The sequence below is a fragment of the Priapulus caudatus genome, unplaced genomic scaffold (assembly GCF_000485595.1).
Source record: "Priapulus caudatus unplaced genomic scaffold, Priapulus_caudatus-5.0.1 Scaffold847, whole genome shotgun sequence".
NCBI classification, from domain to species: domain Eukaryota; kingdom Metazoa; phylum Priapulida; class Priapulimorpha; order Priapulimorphida; family Priapulidae; genus Priapulus; species Priapulus caudatus.
In genome coordinates this window covers 14,411-21,404 of record NW_014577908.1, presented here as the reverse complement: position 1 = coordinate 21,404, position 6,994 = coordinate 14,411, and the positions used below count along the sequence as shown (strand labels likewise).

Below are 6,994 nucleotides of genomic sequence, written 5' to 3'. Positions count from 1 at the left end.
CTTCCAGTATAGACTAGCAAATACTTCGTGTCATGCATAATCATACTACTTATGGCAAAATACAACTTCTAAGTTCCTCCATTTTCACTGCCGCGTTGTCTTATAAAAGGTATTTTGAAATACCTCCGATGTTGTTGACATTCTCGCCATCTCCAGCAACGCGTGGCAGCGGTGCCGCGGTACAGCGGTACGGGCGCAGCAAAGATAAAAACATCTGACGTCACGTCAGCACGTTCGATGTTATGTTGTTTGAAACAAGTTAGCCGTTGGCGCCTGATCCCTGATTTCGCACCTCTTTCTTGTTGGAACGCGCAAGTCAAATGGGAGGAACTAGAGTTTATTTTGCCATAAGGTAGTATGATTATGTCATGACACGAAGTATTTGCTAGTCTAGTACTGAAGAAATTAGCGTTTGGATGCGCATTGTGCGGCTTTAAACCGCTCGACGTACGGTCACGATATTCGGGAGCGTGGGGGGGTAATCCGAAACGAGTTGGGATGTCGAAGCTGGGGGTCAAAGTCAAAGAGTCAAGAGTGTGTAAAAGAAGGGGGACATTCACTCCTTAACTTAAGGTATAGGGAGAATGCAGAATTGCGGCGCACAAATCTAAACGGCTCGACCTAGCCTTCGTGATAGTCGGTGTATAGCATCATGGTAGGAAAAGCCATCACTGTGCCGAAATTGGAGTCACAGGTCAAAGGTCAATGGCACAGGGCAGATTTTAGACATTTTCTGAGGACATGGTCTGACGGAGGCAATTGAAAAACTTTTTTGTTTCAAGCAGTGACGCTACACTTTTTATTGCATTATTGTAGAAATGAGGCAGCTTTGCTTAGCGAAAGAAAGCGATGACGCTTGGTACAGCTTTGCTTAGCGAAAGAAAGCGATGACGCGTGGTACAGCTTTGCTTAGCGAAAGGAAGCGATGACATGTGGTACAGCTTTGCTTAGCGAAAGGAAGCGATGACGTGTGGTACAGCTTTGTTTAGCGAAAGAAGGCGATGACGCGTGGTGCAGTTTTGCTTAGCGAAAGGAAGCGATGACGCGTGGTACGACGTTGCGAATGCGCCGCCGTGTGTGCTCGAACAAACTCGGTGCTTCTTTTAAGATAATAGTTTAAAAATTATTTCAGTGTCAATCATCGTTTAAAATTGCTATTATATCATCACGAAATCTGACGAAAATGTATATTCCAAGATAGACTACATCGGATTCCGTGATATTCCAAGATAACCTAATTTGCAGTGCTTCTTAAACTATTTCAGTGTCATTCACTGATTCAGCCTCAAGTCTTCATCACAAAATTTCGTTGACCCGCAACTAAATTTCCGTATGTTTTTGGTTATTTTCATTCATTCCAAAATAATTTCAATTACGCTTGGGTGAACCCTTCACCAGTTTAAGAAGCACTGCAGTTTAAGTTTCTCTCAGCAAGTACTGCTTGTGTACTGCCGGCTCTTAGTTTCTGCGAAGCATACTAGCTGTCTAAAGCCTAGCGCAGACTTGCGACTTGGTTGCTCGTCGCTGCAACCTGCAACCACGTGCGATCGGTCACACGCTTCACCGTGTGTGCGCATGCAAGTTGCTGTCTACCCACACACATGCGATTTCGAATCGACTTCGGAGCGATTGGGAGCGACGAGTTGCTGAAAATCAAATCGGTTTGATCTCTTGCAACTCGTTGCAAGCGACCAGAATCGCTACGAGTTGCAGTTGCACGTTCCCCGCATACATAGCAATTTCACAGCAATTTCGACTGCGATTCTAGAATCGCAGCCGAGTTGCATGAAAAAGTCGCAAGCCTGCGCTAGGCTTAAGAAAACTCTTATGAGTATATGCATTAGAATAATGTGGAAACTGAAAAATAATGGAGTGAAACTCGAGGACTAATACCCGTGTGGAACTGTCTCTCGCGTTTTGAAAGCCTAAAGGAACACGTGGATATTCTCACATGATAGCAAAATTAGCAAATGTATGTGAATGTGTCATTAGCGTAGTGTTAGTTTCATCGCTGTATGATAACCGAGTTTTTACACCGGTCGCTGCATGGGTTTATGCGCGTTAATAACCGATAATGACAATTAAATGTAATCGTTAATTAAATGATTCTCACCTATTCGATTTTGCACCACGCGTTTGTTTTTACCAGTGGTATTGCTTGTCTGTCGTAGGATTGTTACTCTGTCTGTACGTGTGCTGTCACCTAGTTACTACCTGGTTCTACGGTTAGGCTTATTCTACACTAACTTTTCTCGTGCGTCGTCCTTCCTCTCGATCTGTTTAATACCTTTATGCAGTATTATATATAATTATATATATTATATATATATATATATACGTACACGTATGGAAACGTGAATTATAATTATATCATGATAAATTGTTTGCCTGCTGCATATTTCTCTTCGTGCGTGAAGTACACATGCAGTACACAACTTTCGTAGGGGGAGACAGAAGAAACGGGAGAGAGAGAGAGAGAGAGAGAGAGAGAGAGAGAGAGAGAGAGAGAGAGAGAGAGAGAGAGAGAGACACACACAGACAGAAAGAAAGATAATTGGTTGGGGGATAGAGAAAATGAGAGAGGGATATACAGGTATAGCAGGGGAAGGAAAGAGATAGGGAGAGAGTGGCAGGAGAAAGATAAAGAGGGTGTGAGAGGGAGAAAGATAGAAAAGACACTTGGGAAGAGAGAGAGGCGAGAGGGATGCAAAGAAAGAGATAGGGAGGTGGGAGGGAGGATATAAGGAGTGGAGGGCGGGAGAGAAATGGCGAGAGGACGAGAAGGACAGAGATAGAGAGAGAGAGAGAGAGAGAGAGAAAGAGAGAGAGAGAGAGAGACCGAGGCGTATGGAGGGAAGAGAGACAGAGGGAAAGGAAAGATAAGAGAGACAGGGGGAAAGGAAGGGTAAGAGGACAGAGGAAAGAAGGAAGGTAAGAGAGACAGGAGGAAAGGAAAGATAAGAGAGACAGGGGAAAGGAAGGGTAAGCAGACAGACCAGGGAAAGGAAGGGTAAGAGAGACAGAGGGAAAGTAGGTAAGAGAGACAGAGGAAAGGAAGGGTAAGAGAGACAGCGGGAAAGTAAGGTAAGAGAGACAGCGGGAAAAGAAGGGTAAGAGAGACAGCGTGAAAGGAAGGGTAAGAGAGAACAGAGGGAAAGTAAGGGAAAAGAGACAGAGGGAAAGGAAGCGGTAAGCAGAGACAGCGGGAAAAGAAGGGTAGAGAGAAGCAGGGGAAAGGAAGGGTAAGAGAGACAGAGTGAAAAGGAAGGGTAAGAGAGACAGAAGGAAAGTAAGGGTAAGAGAGACAGAGGGAAAGGAAGGGTAAGAGAGACAGAGGGAAAGTAAGGGTAAGAGAGACAGGGGGAAAGGAAGGGTAAGAGATACAGAATAAAAGAGGAGGGGAGAGAGTTCGCTTGTTCCTAGGAGTTCTCTCTTCAAAGTCTTCCGTGAGTACGTAAGAAATCCGTAAGTGCAGGTGCAGCACCACATCACGCCACCCTACAGACTTGGTAGATGGACGTACGCCACTCGGCTATCGAACAAAGGGCAAAGGCGTAAGAGTGGCGAGATGGTTCCATGTCGCAGCTTTCCGGACAGATAAAAATGTGGACTTTCTTTTTACACGACGTATGTGCAACGACTTGTCTTTAAATTTTTGCAACACCCTGCCATTCTGCTGATTATTTTTCACGTATGTTTAAACACAAATAAAGTACTTGGGGAACTAGAAAAAGAATATCTGTCAAAATTCTACCAACCGTAGCGTCTAATTAAAAAATGCGAACGCAATGGCCTACTCACTGCAGGACACACCACACTACATCACACACACCACACACCACACACACACACACACACACACACACACCACACACACACACACACACAAGACACCACGACCAACACAACCACACGACACACGCACAACAGCACACACACAACACACAAACCACACACACCACATCGACACTAACCAACCGTACACACACACAAAGCACACACAAACAACAGGAGGCAGCACACAACACCACAACACACACACACTCTCGCAGCGCACACACACACACACACACACACACCAGCACACACACACATGACACACGACACCACACCACGTACCACACACACACGCGCACACACACACACACACACCACACACACAACACACACACACACACACAACACACACACACACACAGCAGAGAGAGAGCATGTCAGAGAGAGTAATGGATGAGAGAAGTACGAGAGGGAATTCACGAGAGAGCGAGGAGAGACAGAGAGTTCTCGACGAGATGAGATGAGAGAGAATTTAGAGAGAGAGAGAGACGCACGCCACGCTTACGCACATTCCGCTTCTCACTTAACCCTTGGCGGTCCTATACCCACCACGCATTTGACGCCGGTATATTCACCGGCATTTATGCGCTTTCGTTTACACGGAGTGATGCTGAAGTCAGTCGAACTTCTAATTACAGCTTCTCTGGATCATTGCGTGGACGTTATTGGACGTGTCGCATTCCAATGAATTTCTGAAAGCGGCTAGCTTTTAATTTAGGATTTCTGAGGATTTCTGCGGTTAGAACGCCAGTTTGCTGCTATTTTGCCGGGACAAATAATTGCCCGCCATTCTGGCGAGGAATTCCCACCGTGCAGTCCCAAATATTATATCAAAACGACTGCGAGTCCTCTGGATCTGCCGATTGCCTGCTGAGTGCTCACACACAGCACATCAGTAAAACGCGCGTGGAGCGTGAGTGTGTGTGTGTGCTGCAGTGTGATGTGTGTGTGTGTCGTATGTGTGTGTGCTGGTGTGTGTGTGTGTGTGTGTGTGTGTGTGTGTGGCGCTGTGTGTGTGTTGACTGTGTTGCGCGCGCTGCGCTCGCGCATGTGTGTGTAAGCCTGTTGTGTGTCCATATGTTTGCGGTCGTGAGCCTGCGCTGCGAGCGTGCGTGCGTGTAGTGAGTAGGTTCCTGTCGTTTGCGCGCGCGTTACGTGTGCGGGTCGTGTGTGTGGTCCTGTGTGTGTGTGTCGTGTGTGTCGTGTGTTGTGTGTGGTGTTGCGCGTGTTGTGACGTGCGTCCGCATGTGTGTGTCTATATGTTTGCCGGTTCAGTGTCACAGTGAGTGAGGTTGCGTGCGTGCGTGCGCTGCGATTGCATGTGTGCTGATGTAGCCGTTTTTCTGTGTTTGCGCTGTGAGTACGTAAGCGTGTGTGTGTGTGTGTGTGTGCGGATGGTGTGTGGTGTGTTGCATGTGTTGTGACGGCGGTGTGTGGTGGTCTCACGTTGTGCCCGTTCGTATGCGCGCGCGCATGTCGTTGTAAGTCTCGTGGTGTGTCCATATGGTTTGCGGTCGTGATGTGAGTGCGTTGCGTGCGTGCGTGGGTGTATTGAGTAGTGTTCTGTGTTTGTAGTTTCCTATGTTCCTGTAAGGTTCGAGTGCTGCACACTAGCACATGTAAACGCGCGTGCGTGGAGATGTGTTTGTGTGGTGTGTGTGTGTGGTGTGAGGTGTGTTTGTGTGGTCGGTGTGTGTGTTTGTGTTGTGTGTGTGTGTGTGTGTGTGTGTTTCGTGGTGTGTGTGTGAGTCGCTGTGCTGTGGCGATGCGTGTGTGTGAGTAGGTTCCTGTGTTTGCGCGCGCGTACGTGTGTGTGTCTGATCACACACGTACACACGCACTATGATTTCTCAGTATATAGGTCTACTGCTATGCGACCCCGTCACCTACGCTCTCCGCACATCCGTCATGCTCTGTGTGAGGTTGACAAGATTCGGTGGCGGATCCAGGGGGTGGGCATGCACAGGGGGCGGTCACCACACTAGAATTGTCAGGGCAAGGGTATTTTAGTCTAACACCCTGCCCCCTCGTGCGCTTCGTGCCCTTATATATATATATATATATAATATATATATATATATATTATAAATACCGCAAACATCATTAATTATACACACTGGCAGTTCCAACAAATCAGTAAAAATAAAAATAATGCATAATAAATCTTATTGCACCCCTAATAACTCTCCTATCTGCGGTAAACAACTCCTCACTGCAAAAGAAAAGCCTAACGTCGGCGCGAATGCTAACTCGCTGCACTAAGCTGCGCACTCCCCATACATAATCCCACTTAAATACGGTATTATCAAGAGCGTTGGGTTTGAGCAGCTTCGGCTTTTCTTTTGCAGTGAGGAGTTGTTTACCGCAGATAGGAGAGTTATCAGTGGTGCAATAAGATGTATTATACATTGTTTTTATTTGTACTGATTTGTTGGAACTGCCAGTAATTATACGGAGCGCTGTGTCCTCGTGCATTCCATTCCACCCCTCCCTCACTCCCTCCCTCACCCCTCCCTCACCCCCCCCCCGCATGGAGCAAGGCTCTATCATCAGGGCCGTAGGCTGAGCAAATTCCTAGGCGGGCAGTGGCGGATCCAGGATTTTAAGGAGAGGTGAGAAACAGGTGGGGGTCTGGGGTGCTCCCACAGAAAATTTTGAAAATGTAGATCGCAGGAGATGGTATTTGAGGCACTTTTGAGCACATGTACAGCCTTCATTCTGACTACGACAATTATTTTCCTTTAGTAGAACTTTTTTCTTTTGCTCTAAAATCTAGGGGGGCAGCTTGCTCCCTTGCCCCCCCCCGCAGGCTACGGCACCAGAAATGTAACGTATACACCGTTGGTTGACACGAGGGAAAGTCATTGTCCCCTGTCAGGTGACGTTACGGTTCGCGCACACGGACGCCTGGTGGGCACTTGTACCTGGAGTCAGTGACACTACCTAGCATGTATAACAGCAGTGGCAGGAGTAAGTTTGTTGACTTTACACAAACACACACCACGCGCGTGTGCCTGTATAGTGTTACCCGCCACAAGCAACAACGAGGTGATATTTTTCCGGGTAAGCGTTATATTATAATACGATAGTGTATGAAAATATAATATGTATGTGTGTTTGTGTGTGTGTGTGTGTGTGTGTGTGTGTGTGTGTGTGT

General features: G+C 47.0%; 2 protein-coding genes across 3 annotated transcripts in view; both read left to right on the top strand.

The window, feature by feature from the left end:
• Positions 1–1,560, top strand: part of LOC106813947 (zinc finger protein 84-like) — a 19,707-nt gene extending 18,147 nt beyond the window's left edge. The window contains exon 3 of one of the 2 annotated variants that reach the window (XM_014818196.1): positions 866–1,560. The gene's annotated coding sequence lies outside the window, so the exon portion shown is untranslated. Of the gene's footprint in view, positions 1–827 lie in introns of both variants that reach the window. The other variant, XM_014818193.1, reaches the window with a different exon arrangement.
• The window catches only part of LOC106813941 (galactosylceramide sulfotransferase-like), a 12,167-nt gene that overhangs the window by 1,902 nt on the left and 3,271 nt on the right, over positions 1–6,994 (top strand). The window lies entirely within an intron of this gene.